This window comes from Puma concolor, chromosome A3 (assembly GCF_028749965.1).
Source record: "Puma concolor isolate L17-30 chromosome A3, mPumCon1.1.hap2, whole genome shotgun sequence".
Lineage (NCBI taxonomy): Eukaryota > Metazoa > Chordata > Mammalia > Carnivora > Felidae > Puma > Puma concolor.
The window spans coordinates 92,242,989-92,261,346 of record NC_141669.1 but is presented as its reverse complement, the minus strand read 5'-3'; the positions used below and the strand labels follow the sequence as shown (position 1 = coordinate 92,261,346).

Below are 18,358 nucleotides of genomic sequence, written 5' to 3'. Positions count from 1 at the left end.
GAGATGCTCTCCAACCACATCTCCTCATGGGACAGGTATTCAAGGCTATACTCTCAATGCCAGAGGGAGGACAGGACCCCACATTATCTCCATGATATCACTGCCTCTTCAATAGAAATGACTCATGTATAAAGACCACAGTTTCTGGGGCCTTCATGGGTATTCCAACATCTCTCAGTATCAGGAATTATCAAAGAAGATCAAACTCTAAACACTGTTTACTCCTAGGCATGAGTGAGTGAGTAGCTCTGAAAGGCCCTGATTTGGGTTAGATCCTTTTGAATACCAACTATCTTTCTACTTTTCTGCAGGAAATTGTTATTTTCAATATGTAGTATCCCCTCTGTCCATGCTTATAAAACTTTGGTGGGTGGATCCTCATAACTGTAAGCTAAAGCCATAATGTATAGACAAATATGGAAACAATAGTGGCATTAACCATAATACAGAAAAATTAGTGAAATCTCATTCTGTGCTGGTCATCTTATCACAATTAGCTCATCTAATCCTGAAGCATAGTTACTCTTATGTCATTTTAATCATTTAATCACTTGTCATTTTATCACTTATGTCACTCTTAATCACTTTAATGATGATAAAGCAGAGACACAGAAGGGTTAAGCAGCATGCCCACAGTCCCACAGATTAAAAAATCATTAAGTTAATCACAAAAGTGAGTTTTCTCCTTTAAACATAAGAATGGTTAATCATTATGAAGTACTATCTCCAAGAAACCGTGTGTTTGGTTTACGTTTGACTTAGAGAGAAATTAATAATAAAAATCAGAAAATACAGAAGTCAATGTGTCACTGAAAACCAAGACCAGTTGCTGTCAGAAGCCCCATCCTCAATTGAGAAGGAAGGTCCTAGGGACAACTTCTTAAGTTACCAGCAGCATCCCATACCATTACTGCCTTCAGTGACCATTGTGTGACAAGAATGATACATACATGGCAGGAGTGATCCAGTGAGGAAGAAGACGCATGATTGCAGCAGTGAAGTCTCTAACAGGATAAAAGCATGAGCAGTGACTACAAAAATGATTAGTGCTTCCTTAGGGGTGCCTGAGTGGCTCAGTCAGTTAAGCATCTGACTCTTGATTTAAGCTCAGGTCATGATCTCACGGTTTGTGAATTCAACCCCCCCCAACAGGCACTACACTGACAGTGCAGAGCCAGCATGGGATTTTCTCTTTCTCTCCCTCTCTGTGCCTCCGCCCCCCTCCCCAAATAAATAAACTTAGAAAATGATTACTGCTTTTTTCTGCAGGTACTTGGCTTCAAGGGGACAGTACTCTAGATGTGTATGTCACATACTTAAGCATGTTCATGGATTCCTGCCTGCCCCCTGAAAGATAAGCAGCTCTAGAGATAAGAATGGGGCAGGTAGACATGGTGGTAAAGGACAGTTCAGTCCAGGGCACAAATGGTTTGATAGGACTGAACTTCAGAATGGGATGAGAAGGATAAAGCTGTACATCTCTGGCAGAGGCCAGATCATGAGAAGCCTTCTGTACTAGCATTCCTCAAACTGTGGCCCACCACCTGCAATAGCAGCATCACAGAGGAACTTGTTAGACGTACAAGTTCTTAGGGCCCATGTTAACCCTAGTGAATCAAAATCTGAAGCTCCACAACCTATCTTTTAGCAGTCTCTGCAGGGAACTCTTCCACATGTGAAAACTTGAGAAAAAAAACCACCACTGTTACATTTTCAAGAACAGTTTTGGTTCTTTCTGAATGAAACATTCAAACTGTCAGTTTGTATGCATTATGGAGACTGACTCTATAAGTTGGAAAATCCCCTATACAGGTTTGCTCATTTCGACTCTTGAGTGACACACGTCCAGAATAGACAAATGCAAGGCAGGACAGCAAAGATTTCAAAAACTGTATCAATATTGGGACCATCTCTCATAGAAGGAGAGATGGAAAATACCCCAGTACTACACATCTTTAAAACATGCATTAAATAATGTAAGGATCAAAGAGAAAATTATCAAGGATATTAGAAAACACTTTGAATCAAATAAAATTGAAAATACAATATTCTCAAAAACTGTGAGATGCTGCTGAAGCAGAGCACAGACAGAAATTTATGACATTAATGTTTACATTAAAAAGAGAAGAGAGGTTTCCAATCAATGAACTAAGATTGCACCTTAAGAAAATAAGGGGAAAGAGAGCAAATTAAAACCAAAGCAAACAGAGGGAGGTAAAAAACTAACAGTAAGAGCAGAAATCATTGAAATTTAAAATAAAAAAAATAGAGAAAAATTAATAACAAGAACAGGTTCTTCAAAAGGACTTAAAATTGATCAGTTTCTAGTCATGCTGAATAGGAAATATATACAAATTGTGAACAGCTGGAATAAAGTATGCTCTGAAGACATTAAAATGTTAATAAGAGAATGTTTTTCATCATGTAGTAAATGTGAAAATATATATAAAATAAAAAATCCCTTCAGAGATACAAACTACCAAAGCTCGCTCAAGAAAAAAAATAGGTGATCTGAATAGCTCTACCTCTATTAAAGAAATTGAAGTTTTATTAAAACCCTTCTAACAAGGAAAATTCCAGTCCCAGGAAGGCTATACTGACAAATTAGGTTAAGTATTTAAGGAATAAATGATACTAAATTGACACAAAACGTTCTAAAAACCAGAAGATAGGGAATACTTTCCTAATTATTCTATGAGTCTAGCATTATGCTGAAATCAAAATCATATAAGATATTACCATACCTATCATAACAGGAGACACAAAAAAATCTCAAAAATTAATTATTGTAATAATAACAGTACTAGTAGTAATAGTAGTAGTAGAAAATCAAATTCAGCAACACAGAAAAGGAGCAGTGCATTATAACCAAATAGAGTTGGCCCCCAGAATGCAACATTGGGTCAACTTTTGGAAATGAATCTGTATAAATTATTGTATCAAGAGACTAAAGACAAACCATATGATCATTTGAATAGATATAGGAAAAGCAAAGTTTGACACCCATTTATTATTAAAAACTCTCAGTAAACTAAAATTAAATGAAACTTAGTTAACCCAATAAAGGTATCTTTAAAAAATTAATATCTACAGGAAACGTCATAATCAGTGATAAAAGAAGGAATTAATATTTTCTCCTTAAAATGATGTTCTCACCATCCCTATTCAAATACACATTAGAAGTCTTAGCTCATACACTAACGTAAGGGGAAAAAGGGAAATAAAAGGTTTATATATTGGTAAAGAAGAAATTAAAATCCCAAGGGATAGAAAAGTTTAATCTAATGAGTAAATTTAACAAGGAAGAAGATACAAGGTAAATAATCAAAAATAGATTATATTTCTTTGTATTGGCAATGAACAATTGCCAAATTTTAATTTAAAAATCAATACTATTTATAATACAACCAAAAACATAAAATATTTAAGTATAAATTCAACCAAATACGTACAGTCTCTGTGTGCTGAAAACTACAAATCACTTCATGGTTTGGAAGTATCAATGTTTTTGACTGGTCAAATTCTCTGCAAGCTCATCTATAGATTCAATGCAATCTAGACGTATCTACTGAAACATGGCAGGCCAGAAAGGAATGGCAGGAAATCTTCAATGTGATGAACAGAAAAAAATATGCAGCCAAGGATCCTTTATCCAGCAAGTCTGTCATTTAGAATAGAAGGAGAGATAAAGGTCTTCCCAAACAAACAAAAACTGAAGGAATTCATCACCACTAAACCAGCCCTACAAGAGATCCTAAGGCGGATCCTGTGAGACAAAGTACCAGAGACATCACTACAAGCATGAAACCTACAGATATCAAAATGACTCTAAACCCATATCTTTCTATAATAACACTGAATGTAAATGGACTAAATGCTCCAACCAAAAGACATAGGGTATCAGAATGGATAAAAAAACAAGACCCATCACTTTGCTGTCTACAAGAGACTCATTTTAGACCTGAGGACATATTCAGATGGAAAGTGAGGGGATGGAGAACTATCTATCATGCTACGGGAAGTCAAAAGAAAGCTGGAGTAGCCATACTTATATCAGACAAACTAGACTTTAAGTTGAAGGCTGTAACAAGAGATGAAGAAGGGCATTATAAAATAATTACAGGGTCTATCCATCAGGAAGAGATAACAATTATAAATGTCTATGCACTGAATACAGAAGCCCCCAAATATATAAAGCAATTACTCACAAACATAAGCAACCTTATTGATAAGAATGTGGTAATTGCAGGGGACATTAATACTCCACTTACAACAATGGGTAGATCATCTAGACGCAAGATCAATAAAGAAACAATGACTCTGAGTGATACATCAGACAAGATGGACTTGACAGATATATTTAGAACTCTGCATCCCAAAGCAACAGAATATACTTTCTTCTCAAGTGCACATGGAACATTCTCCAAGATAGATCACATACTGGGTCACAAAACAGCCCTTCATAAGTATACAAGAACTGAGATCATACCATGCATACTTTCAGACCACAATGCTATGAAGCTTGAAATCAACCACAGGAAAAAGTCTGGAAAACCTCCAAAAGCATGGAGGTTAAAGAACACCCTACTAAAGAATGAATGGGTCAACCAGACAATTAGAGAAGAAATTTAAAAATATATGGAAACAAATGAAAATGAAAAGACAACAATCCAAACACTAGGATTCAGCAAAGACAGTCCTGAGAGGAAAATATATTGCAATCCAGGCCTACCTCAAGAAACAAGAAAAATACCCAAAACAAAAGCTAACAGCACACCTAAAGGAAACACAAGCAGAGAGGCAAAGACAGAGTAAACCCAGCAGAAAAGAGAAATAATAAAGATCAGAGCAGAAATAAACAATATAGAATCTAAAAAAAAAAAAAACAAAAAAACAAAAAAACAAAAAAACAAAAACAAAAAACTGTAGAGCAGATCAATGAAACCAAGAGTTGGTTTTTTGAAAAAATAAACAAAATTGAGAAACCTCTAGCCAGGCTTCTCAAAAAGAAAAGTGAGATGGCCCAAATAGATAAAATCATGAATGAAAATGGAATTATTACTACCAATCCCTCAGAAATACAAGCAATTATCAGGGAATACTGTGAAAAATTATATGCCAACAAACTGGACAACCTGGAAGAAATGGACAAATTCCTAAACACCCACACACTTCCAAAACTCAAACAGGAATAAATAGAAAGCTTGAACAGACCCATAACCAGCGAAGAAATTGATTCAGTTATCAAAAATCTCCCAACAAATAAAAGTCCAGGACCAGTTGGATTCCCTGGGGAATTCTACCAGACATATAAAGTGGAAATAATACCTATCCTTCTCAAGCTATTCCAAAAAATAAAAAGGGAAGGAAAACTTCAAGACTTATTCTATGAAGCCAGCATTACTTTGATTCCTAAACCAGACAGAGACCCAGCAAAAAGAGAGAATTACAGGCCAATATCCCTGATGAATATGGATGCAAAAATTCTCAATAAGATACTAGCAAATCGAATTAAACAGCATATAAAAAAGAATTATTCACCATGATCAAGTGGGATTCATTCCTGGGCTGCAGGGCTGGTTCAACATTCACAAATCAATCAATGTGATACATCACAATAATAAAAGAAATGATAAGAACCATATGATCCTGTCAATTGATACAGAAAAGCATTTGACAAAATTCAGCATCCTATCTTAATAAAAACTCTCAAGAAATTCAGGCTAGAAGGAACATACGTAAATATCATAAAAGCCATTTATTAAAAGCCCACAGCTAATATCATCCTCAATGGGGGAAAAACTGAGAGCTTTCTCCCTGAGATCAGGAACACAACAGGGATGTCCACTCTCACGCTGTTGTCTAACATAGTGTTGGAAGTGCTAGCATCAGCAATCAGACAACAAAAGGAAATCAAAGGCATCAAAATTGGCAAAATGAAGTCAAGCTTTCACTTTTTGCAGATGACATGATATTATACATGGAAAATCCGATAGACTCCACCAAAAGTCTGCTAGAACTGATACATGAATTGAGCAAAGTCGCGATACAAAATCAATGTACAGAAATCAGTTGCATTCTTATACACTAATAATGAAGCAACAGAAAGACAAATAAAGAAACTGATCCCATTCACAATTGCACCAAGAAGCATAAAATACCTAGGAATAAACCTGACCAAATATGTAAAAGATCTGTATGCTGAAAACTATAGAAAGCTTATGAAGGAAATTGAAAAAGATATAAAGAAATGGAAAAACATTCCGTGCTCATGGGTTGGAAGAATAAATATTGTCAAAATGTCAATACTACCCAAAGCTATCTACACATTCAATGCAATCCCCATTGAATTGCACCAGCATTCTTCTCAAAGCTAGAACAAGCCATCCTAAAATTTGTATGGAACCACAAATGTCCCGAATAGCCAAAGTAATTTTGAAGAAGAAGACCAAAGCAGGATGCATCACAATCCTAGACTTTAGCCTCTACTACAAAGCTGTAATCATCAAGACAGCATGGTATTGGCACAAAAACAGACACATAGACCAATGGAATAGAATAGAGACCCCAGAATTAGACACACAAGAGTATGAGCAACTAATCTTTGACAAAGCAGGAAAGAATATCCAATGGAAAAAAGACGGTCTCTTTATATATGGTGCAGGGAAAGCTGGACAGCAACATGCAGAAGGTTGAAACTAGACCACTTTCTTACACCATTCACAAAACTAAATTCAAAATGGATAAAGGACCTGAATGTGAGACCGGAAACCATCAAAACCCTAGAGGAGAAAGCAGGAAAAGACCTCTCTGACCTCAGCCACAGCAATTTCTTACTTGACACATACCCAAAGGCAAGGAAATTAAAAGCAGAAATGAACTATTGGAACCTCATGAAGATAAAAAGCTTCTCCACAGCAAAGGAAACAATCAATAAAAGTATAAGGCAACCGACAGAATGGAAAAGATATTTGCAAATGACATATCAGACAAACGGCTAGTATTCAAAATCTATAAAGAGCTCACCAAACTCCACACCCAAAAAGCAAATAATCCAGTGAAGAAATGGGCAGAAGACATGAATAGACACTTCTCTAAAGAAGACATCCAGATGTCCAACAGGTACTTGGAAAGATGCTCAATGTCACTCCTCATCAAGGAAATACAAATCAAAACCACACTCAGATATCATCTCACGCCAGTCAAAGTGGCTAAAATGAACACATCAGGAGACTATAGATGCTGGAGAGGATGTGGAGAAACGGGAACCCTCTTGCACTGTTGGTGGGAATGCAAACTGGTTCAGTCCCTCTGGATAACAGTGTGGGGGTTCCTCAAAAAATTAAAAATAGATCTATCCTATGACCCAACAATAGCACTGCTAGGAATTTGTCCAAGGGATACAGGAATGCTGATGCATAGGGGCACTTGTACCCCAATGTTTATAGCAGCACTTTCAACAATAGCCAAATTATGGAAAGAGCCTAAATATCCATCAACTGATGAATGGATAAAAAAGTTGTGGTTTATACACACAATGAAATACTACATGGCAATGAGAAAAAATGGAATCTGGCCTTTTGTAGCAACGTGGATGGGACTAGAGAGTGTTATGCTAAGTGAAATAAGTCATACAGAGAAAGACAGATACCATATGTTTTCACTCTTATGTAGATCCTGAGAATCTTAACAGAAGACCATGGGGGAGCGGAAGGAAAAAAAAAAGTTAGAGAGGGAAAGAACCAAAGCATAAGAAACTCTTAAAAACGAAGAACAAACTGCGGGTACATGGGGGTGGGAAGGTTGGGAGGGTGGGTGATCGGTATTGCTGAGGGCAACTTTTGGGATGAGCCCTGGGTGTTGTATCGAAACCAGTTTGACAATAAATTTGATATTAAAAAAAAAAAAAGAAAATCCCTGTAGGATACTTTTTTTTTTTTTTTAGGTAGTGACAAATTCTAAAACTTGCTTAGAAAGTTAAAAGAACTAAAATAGCTCAATTTTGGAAATGAAGAACAAAGTGGAGGACTCACAGTATCCAATTTCAAGACTTACTGTAAAGCTATAATGGGTTTTGATGAAGGAACAGACAAAGATCAATGGAGTTTGAGAGCCCAGAAATAGATTTACATACGTATCTATGGACAACTGATCTTCGACAAAGTACAAAGATAATTCAGTGGGGAAAGACAGTTTGTTCAACAAAAGTTGCTGTAACAGTTAAACATTCAAGTACAAAATAAACATTGACCTATACTTTGCACTACACAAAGTACAGTACACTGTACAAAAATTAACTCAAAATGTATTGTGTACCTATAAAACCTAAAGTGAGAAAACACGTAGAAGAAAACTTACAAAATCTCTGTGACTGCATGTTTGGTAAAATTTCTTAGATTATGATCCCAAAAGTCCAATACATAAAAAGGAAAAATTGATAATAAAATTTTATCAATTTAAAACCGTCTACTTTATAAAGATACTGTTAAAATAAAAGAAGCCAAAGCTGAGGGGAAAAAAATTTACAAACCATATATTTGAGAAGGTATATGTTGCTGTTTCAGAATAAAGAATTCTCAAAATTCCCAAAAAGAAAAAAGAAATAAGTGTTTGTTTTAGCAGTATATACACTAAAAGTTGGAACAATACAGAGAAGAGTACCGTTGGCCTTATGCATGAATGACTGACAAATTTATGAAGTGTTCCATATTTTCACTGGTTCCAACTAGCAAAATGTATAAGCTTCCAATTATTAGATAAATAAGTATTGGAAATGTAATGTACAACATGAGGACTAGAATTAACACTGGTGTATGGTGTATTTGAAAGTTTCTAGGAAGTAGATCCTAAAAGTTTTCATCACAAGTAAATAAACTTTTTCTTCTCCTTCTCCTCCTCCTCCTCTTCCGTCTTCTCTTCTTATTCTTTTTCTTCTTATCTTTTTTAATCTATATGAGATTGTAATCAAAACCACGTGAGCTCACTCCTTAGTGAGTCAGAAATTGAACCAAGTAAGTTGTCACAGGAAGAAAACTTTCATGTGCAGCAAATAAGGCCATCATGAGTAAAGGTTTCCAAAGCTATGACTCCCTGAAAGATGGTGAATCAGTTCCTTTTATTTTAGGATTAGGATGAGTATTCAGTTGGGAAGCCTTATCTTCATATGTAGTGGCAGGAATAACCACACCAGCACCTTAAGGCAACATGACTATACATACAATGTATGTTATGTAAATTAGGCTTAGTTTCCTCCTTGGGTGGAGATTTTAGTATTATAATGAGGTAAAAGTAGTGGTAGATCATTTCAGGGGTCACTCCAAGGTCCATCTGCACAAGCTTGAGTTGGGAGGTTTAGCTCAAAGTTTCTGAGTGGTCTGGGGAAGCAGGAGGTCTTATCATTGCAGTCACCATCACCTTGGGGGTGGTTTTAGGTCTCATTTGCCTGGGTTAAGAGGAGAACCTGAAAGAAGAGCTTAGGGGAAAATGTAAGACAAATGTTAGTGAGCACAAGGAGGTGGGCAGTAAAGGCCAGGTCTTGGGGTATATCTGGTGACAAGATGATAAATATAACAAAACTTAATGTTGTCATCACTTCATAATATATGTAGTTCAATATACATACATAGAGCGGAGTATTACTTGGCGATCAAAAAGAATGAAATCTTGCCATTTGCAACAATGTGGATAGAACTAGACTGTATTATGCTAGGTGAAATAGGTCAGTCGCAGAAAGACAAATATCGTATGATTTCATTCACATATGTAATTTAAGAAACAAAACAGATGAACATAGGGGAAGGGAAGCAAAACTAAGAAAAACACAGAGGGAGACAAACCATAAGAGACTCTTAAGTACAAAGAACGGATTGAGCTTTGCTGGCAGGGTGTTGGGTAGTAGAATGGGATAAATGGGAGATTGGCATTAAAGGGGGCACTTGCTGGGATGAGTACTGGGTGTTACATGTAAGTGATGTAGTGCTCACTAACTTCTATTCCTGAAAACATTATTACACTATGTTAACGAACTTGGATTTAAATTTTAAAAAAGAAAAAGAAAAAGATGCATATGACAAAACTTGTGAAGGTGGCACATAGTGCCAGAAATTGAGATACTTCACCAAGAATTATCTGTAACTTGTTCAAATTCTAATGTCCTGGCCTCACTCTCAAAGATTCTGATTAATTAAGGCTCTGGTGTAGCTGAGCTTTGAATTTCTAAATATTTCTGATGCTTCCAATGAAAAATAGATTTGGGGAACACTAGGATTTCTTCAATATTTCTCAAATTGTGATCTAGATAACATGACCCTTTAGATCTGCATTTCTTAAACTACAATGCATAAAATATTGCTGAAAATGCAGACTCCCTGGCTCTAGGCTCAGAGCTTAAGACTCAGTAAGATCAAGGAACACACATTTGTAACAAGAACACTCAATGGAATCTATTATAAATGGTCCTCAGATCAAACTGAGGAATTGGATGGACTTGGTATAATGGGCCCTGAGTGTGAAACAAGATGGAGGAGGTTCCCATTAATCAGAAGACCCATGAGAACATCAGATTCTTTCCCCAGAGCTCTGCCATGAAAGCAGGCCTATTGGACATGTGTGAGTCTAACAGTTCCTCCACACCATGGCAGGCCTGTTTTTCTAGATTGCACACATAGAACCTGGCTTTTCAGCAAAACTAACTGTCCCAAACTTCATAGCCTGCAGGACCCAGCCATCTGTTTAATGAGTGCACATGAAATACACACATTGTGGAAATACAGTAAGATGCAAAAGAACTGTTCAATTCATGTATCAGAATCATTATGAATTATTTTTGGGACACTATAACAAAGTGAAAGGAAAATTAACTAAAAGATGCCTACTGTTCCCTTTGTCTCCCTCACACAGTTTCTCCAGCCCCCAAAAACAAGGGTGTTGTACTGAGCAATCAGAACCACAGTTAATCTAGAGTCTAGACTAAGAAAAGTCTGAGTAATCTGAAATTCTGACCCAAAAGGAGACATAATTTTGGGACAACACCAATTTGAAGATGATGACCAAACAAATTAGCCAAGTCAAGAGAATCTTCAAATCAAAGACAAAGTGAAATCTTTTCAAAGTTGTCATTCCAAGAAGCCATACCCAAGGCCAGCATCAGTCAGAATATGCTGGCATTCCAGGTCACTGAGTGATTTCCCATCTAAGCCTGGCAGACACATCATTCACATCTAAGTTCACAAGGATAAGGGATGAAGCTAAAGCCTATTTCTCAGGTGATAAAGGAAGAGACATTCATGCCAGAATAACTGATGAAGGTAGAGCCCTGTCTGTGGGACATGATCTCCCAGACCCTGTCTAGCCCCCAATATAGATGCATGATGCAGCTGTTACTCCAATTGAGCTGCATTCTCGGGCTCTTATCCAGACCTCCATTCTTCAGTCTGAACAGGATGCAGAAATGGTTCACTCATAATAAAAATCTATTCAAGACAAGTCCTTTGTTGTTGTGGAAATAGAATGTTCTTGAAAATGTTGCCATTCTGCAAGCAAGATAGAACTAACCTCTAACTTCCCATGAATGAAAAGTGATGTAAAAATTAAGTCAAAACAAAAAAGCACAATGCAACAACCATAGCAGCAACTCTCTTAGCCCTGTGGAAATATTCTGCATTTGTGATTATCCATCTATTTATTATTATTATTATTATTATTATTACATTTCTTTTTCCATTTGGTAAGATTGGTCATTTAGGAGTGGGTTTCGCTAGCTCTGCTGCCTTTTGAGCTGAGAAGCTGCATGATATGTGGAGTCCACAGAAGGGGTGGGGGCTTTATTGTATATCTCTCAGTCGAAAAGCATGCATCCATTGTGCAAGCCTGTCATCATGCTTAACAGCTCTCTCATTAACAGGAAACAGAGCAGGCTTTGTTGCCTCGAAGAGATAATATCAATAGTTACCACACTTGTCTGCAATCCTCCCTCTCCAAGACTGTGGATAATTTGTCTTGAGTTTGACTTGGTTTTCAGATTTTTTTTCATCTCCATGTTAAATATGTCAAGTTTGAGAACGACTGACAAACCAGAGTCCTACATTTCATACTACCAGGTGCTGGGCATTGAACAAAGGAAGTAAACTAAAAGCAAAAACAAACAGACAAACAAAAACTAGCCAGGCCTCTGGGAAGCTAGAACACAACTCAGGGAGATAAAGGGTTTCATAGCAAATGGTGAACCAGGGTAATACTGCCATGTCTCAGGGAGGATGCTCTGATTTAGCCTGACTGTGTGCTGGTAGACTGCCCACTCACCCAGAGGGAGGGCCCTGTACTCTCATCCTCTCCAGCACTGGATGCACCTCTCCTTTCCTTTCTGCCTCCTTGGTGGGCTTCCCAGCCAGCTCTCTGGTTACTGGAAAGGTTCATCTTCTCTCCACATTCACTAAGCCCTTCAGCTGACATGTTGGTGAAAATTTTTATTTTATAACTTTTACCTATCTTTCTATTGTCTTCTCTGTCATTATCTTACTGAATTGCAGATTTCCTTTTAGTTACTATGTATGTATTGATTACTTTGAATTTTATTTTAACTTTTTGTATGTTTGCAACTGGCAATACATTCATGAGGTTGAAATTTCAACAACTAAAGAGGGTCTTCTGTAAACTCTCACCTCTATCTCTGAACCTCAGACACCTCATTTCTTATTTACCTCTAGTGAAATATTTTATGCATGTGAAAGCAAATAAATCATAAGAGCGTTCACACATACACAAATATTCTTCTCTTTCTGCTTCTACACAAATGATAGATCATTTACACATTCTTCTGTACTTTGCTCTATTTGCTCATCCTGGAAATTATTCAATATCAATACATAAAGAATTACTTCATTTCTTTTTGTGATTGTTGGCCACTCCCTTGATGGAATGTCCCATAATTTATTTAACCCATCCACAATTGAAAGACATCTAGTTTCTTTCCAATATTTTATCTCTGTTCTAGAGGAAAAATTGCTGGATCAAAGGGTACATAAATTCTTAATTTTGAAATCTATTTACAAATTGTCTTTTATAGAGGCTGTACCAGTGAGAACTTCCATCAGGAATGTGTGAGAGCATCTGTTTTCAATCCTTGTTGCCAAAGCAGGGTGGTTATCACTCTGCATGTTTCTGCACTGCTCAGTGAAACCTTGGCATTCCAGCACATTCACCTGCAGGAAAGGGCAAGTCCTTCACCTACACAGCACCCACTTGTGCTTCTGTCCCCTAGCTGCTGTGCCTTTCTCTCAGATTGCTAGTCTTTTGTTTTGAAGGAGCACTTAATATGCTAGGACAGTGAGCTATTTCTATGATATTGGCAGCATATCTCAATTGCTTCTAAGTAATTGTTTGGCTTTTAACTTCACTGTCTTGTGTGTACAGTGCCACAATTTAATTTTATGTAACTAAAATTATTTATTATTGTTTTCTTACTCTGAGCTTTGTTTCATAGTCAGAAAAGCCTCTCATACACTCTCTTTCTGTATGTGTGTGTACACATTAGCTCTCCCATGTTACTTTCTAGCTCTTCATCATTTCACTTTTATATTTAAATATTTGAACCATTTGGAATTTATTCTGAGATAAAGAGTAGATATGCATCCAGCTTATTTAATTTTCCATATTACTACTAAATTGTCCCATTGCCATTTATTAAATAATATATATGTTTTCCCTGATGCCTTAAGATGGCATCTGTCCCATACTAGCTTATGTGATTAAGTGTATATCTGGTCCTTGTATTCTGTTCGCTAATTGCCCAACTATCATTCCTTCTTTTCCACACTACATTTCATTTCATTGCAGTTTTATCATGTTATACTACCTGTCTCCCTAGCCCCTTGTTATTTTTTCATTTTCAGAACTTGCTGTGTTCACGTGAACCTTGACTACTTAAAATAACTATTGATACTATTACAGAGCTCTCATCGTATTTCTAAATTAACTAAGGGAGAATGGAAATCTGTTTGATGTTGAGTTTTTCTGCCTAATGACAATGCAGCATGTTCAGCTGGTTCAAATATTCTTTTGTCTCTCAGGAGTGTTTTAACTTATTGTTCAAATAGACTATACACGTTTCATTATATGTATTCCCAGATATTTTACTTTGTATTGTGCTATTATAAAAAGAGTTTTTATTTAAATCTTCTAAAATGTAATTTTGTGTGTGTGTTTTTGTGTGTGTGTGTTTGTATACATGAATTCTGAAGTCTTTTATCATTGCTAAAATATTTGGTTGATCATCTTTGGTGTCAATGGTAAAAATTTATGTAATCAGGTATAGTGGTTATTTTGCATCTTTTACCCCATATTTGTACACCTTTATTCATTTTTCTAAGTTTTTTTGGGGGGTATTGTAACATCAGTAACAGCAAATAATATGAGAGATAAATAAGATTTTACAACTTTGTATTGTTTCCAACTTTAGTGAGAGTGCTTTTAGTATTTCTCTACAAAGTACAATTCTTGCTTTGAAATATATGTACACATGTATATGTTTGTGAGTGTGTTGTTTTAAAATTTTCTTAAGGGGCACCTGGATGGCTCCATCGGTTAAGCGTCTGACTTTGGCTCAGGTCATGATCTCATGGTTTATGAGTTCAAGCCCTGTGTCAGGCTCTGTGCTGACAGCTCAGAGCCTGGAGTCTGCCTCGGATTCTGTGTCTCCCTGTCTCTCGGCCCCTCCCCTGCTCATGCTCTGTCTCTCTCTGTCTCTCAATAATAAATAAATGTTAAAATTTTTTTTCTTAAAAATAATGCATTGACATTTATAAAGATCAATACATTATTTTTAAGGGAGTTTTTTTAAACAAAAATGGAAATTTAATTTTATCACATGACTTTTCAACATATTTTGAAATAATTAGATGATAAAAAAATATGTGGTATATGTATACAGTGGATTTATTGTTCAGCCATAAAAATGAATGAAATCTTGTCGTTTGCAACAACATGAATGGAGCTAGAGAATATAAAGCTAAGCGATATTAGAGAAAGATAAGCTACCATATGATTTCACTCATATATGCAATTTAAGAAAAAAAAGGCAAAAAAAAAAAAAAAAAGAGAGAGAGAGAGAGAGAGAAACAAAAAGATAGACTCTTAACTACATAGAACAAACTAAAGGTTACCAGACGGGAGGCGGGTAGGGGGATGTATGAAATAGGTGAAGGGACTAAGAATACACTTATGGTGAGCACTGAGTAATGTATAGAACTGTTGAATCACTGTATTGTACACCTGAGACTAATATAACACTGTATATTAATAATACCGGAATTTAAATAAAAGGGAAAAGAAAAAAAAGATGTCAAAAGTTTTCATTTTTCGATTTTATATATTTTAGAGTTTTTTAATTAGCATCTATAAATAAGATTCGTCTTTATTTACAATTTATCATGCAATCATTGTCACACTATCGATATCATGCCTCCTTCAAAATATTTTCAAAACTACTATTATTTTTCTTTGGTTTGAAATATTTTACAACTCTTTGGAATTACTAAGCCTTTAAATGTTTGTCAGAATTCTTCATCGTGTTTTAACGGTTGAGTAACCTTACAAAAAAAAAATCTTCTATAGTGATCTGCCTGTTTAGATTTTCTACCTTTCTAGAGAGATTTTGATACACTATATTTTGTTAGAAAATTACCATTTCCTTCAAGTTTTCAAATATATTTGATAGAATTAAGCAAAGACGTGTCTTAAGACATGTAAATTACCTCTGATATGATTTCCCCCTTATCATTAGTTATTTTCTGTGTTTGCACTTTCTTCCTGTAATTAAATCCGTGACTTTTCTCCTGACTCCTGCTTTAGCTGTACACCAAAGCTTTGATATGTGGAGTTGGTATTCTTGTAATTGTGTTATTGTTGTTTATACTTATATTAACATTTTTATGTGTTTTTCCTTGTTACCAATAACTTTTTCAGAACACCTTAAAATCCAGGTGGTAAAGACTTTTTGTTTTCTTGTTCTTCTATTAAATTCTGGTTTACTGCATGAGATAGGATAATTTGCTATACTTCTGATTCTTAGAATTACTGAAGGCTTTTGTTGTTGTCGTTCCATCATATCACCATATTTTGTGACTGTTCTGTGAGCACATGAAAATTTTGTATATATAGTAATTAGGTAATCCCTACTAGTCATTATACTCAAGCCTTCTGTGTCCACCTCACACTGCAGGTATAGGTTAGAGAGTTTTGCTGTGTCTAGTGCTCAGTAAACCTCTGGTACTCCCTATCTTATAAATACAGTTTCATGCTATTCCATGACTACCAAACTGTGTCCTCCACCCCTTAGCATTTTAAAGTGTCTATTTGTTTTGATGAATGACTTCAGGAGTGGATTCAATTTTATCTGATGTTAAGATGAATTACTTGTTTTCTTTTTGTGCACATATACTAGCTTACAACTGCCCATATTTCTGTGTTCAGATTTTAATGACTAATTTTATCCATGCCTCTTGTCACAGAATAAAGCTGTGCTTTCATTTTAACAGATTACTTCGACCTGTTTTCATTTATTGAAATGACAGATATGCTTAGTGTAAGTTGTATCACTTTATGTTCATTTCTATGTAGTCTGTTTCCATTGTATGTTTCTCTCTAACGATAAAAATCTGTATTTTGGTATTATTGGATTGTCTTCTGTTAAAGCAAGACTACAGGCCAACAGTGGAGTCCCTTATGCTCAGCCCCATGTCACCAAACACAGATCTAACTTAATTACAGCTTTGGCTCTTCCAGAAATGGAATCTTAAACTATTTGGTCTTGAATCGCCTGATCAGCACTAGCGAGGTAATCTGCCTGACAGACCCCTGCCATCTAAAAAAAAGTAACCTTGCAATACCTAACTCACTTTTTTTGCCTGCTGTTTAACTTCCTTGCTCTTGCTCCCTCCTGCCTATAAAAGTCCTTCATTTTGTGCAACATCTCTGAGCTCCTTTCTATCTGCTGGATTGGATGCTGCCCTATTCAAATTGATTTTTGCTCATATAAACTCTTAGATGTTTAACACACCTAGTTTATCTTTTAACACTTTATAAATATAACTTTACATTATACCTTTAATTCTCTACTGTTTTTGGTGGCCAGTAGCTCTTAATTGCCAAAAATCAGTAACAATGAAATTAACATGTTCCATCTTCCCTCACCTTCATCTTCCTGTCCTCTACCACCTGATTTTAGTTAATAACAACCTCCCTTTTCCTTTGTTTGTCTTTTTGTTGTTATTTTTGAAAAAATTATTTTCACCTTTATTATTTTATTTTTATTTATTTTTTAACATAATTTATCATAAAGTTGGCTAACATACACTGTACACAGTGTGATCTTGGTTTTAGGGGTAGATTCCCATGATTCATTGCTTACATACAACACCAAGTGTTCATCCCACAAAGTGTGTCCTCCTCAATACCCATCATCCATTTTTCCCTCTCCCCCACGCTCCTTCATCAACTCTCATTTTGTTCTCTGTATTTAAGGGTTTCTTATGGTGTGCATCCCTCCCTCTCTGTTTGTAACTATTTTTTTTCTGCTTCCCTTCCCCCATGGTCTTTTGTTAAGTTTCTCAAGTTCCACAGATGAGTGAAAACATATGGTATCTCTCTTTCTCTGACTGACTTATTTCACTTAGCATAATACCCTCCAGTTCCATTCAATGGCAGGATTTAATTCTTTCTCATTGCTGAGTAGTATTCCATTGTATGTGTAAACCACATCTTCTTTATCCATTAATCAGTTGATGGACATTTGGGCTCTTTCCATAATTTGGCTATTGTTGAAAGTGCTACTATAAACATTGGGATGCATGTGCCCCTATGAATCAGCACTTGTGTATCCTGTGGATCAATTCCTAGTAGTGGTATTACTGGGTCGTCAGGTAGTTCCATTTTTTAATTTTTTGAGGAACCTCCATACTGTTTTCCAGAGCGGCTGCACCAGTTTTCATTCCAACTAACGGTGCAAGAGGGTTCCCATTTCTCCACATCCTCACCAGCATCTATTGTTTCCTGACGTGTTAATTTTAGCCACTCTGATAGGTGTGAGGTAGTATCTCAGCGTGGTTTTGATTTGTATTTCCCTGAGGAGAAGTAACTTTGAGCATCTTTTCATGTGTCTGTTGGCCATCTGGATGTCTTCTTTGGAAAAGTGTCTTATATTGTCTTTTGCCCATTTCTTCATTGGATTGTTTTTCAGGTGTTGAGTTTGGTAAGTTCTTTATAGCTTTTGGATACTAACCCTTTATCCGATATGTTATTTGCAAATATCTTTTCCCATTCCGTCCATTGCCTTTTAGTTTTGGTGATTATTTCCTTTGCCGTG

At 36.0% G+C, this 18,358-nt stretch overlaps 1 non-coding gene across 1 annotated transcript; it reads left to right on the top strand.

Annotated features, from left to right (window-relative positions):
- The first annotated feature begins 8,606 nt into the window (after positions 1 to 8,606).
- LOC112869735 (U6 spliceosomal RNA) lies at positions 8,607 to 8,714 on the top strand. Its single transcript, XR_003224394.2, has one exon. It is a non-coding gene; the product is annotated as a U6 spliceosomal RNA (small nuclear RNA).
- Positions 8,715 to 18,358: the final 9,644 nt, after the last annotated feature.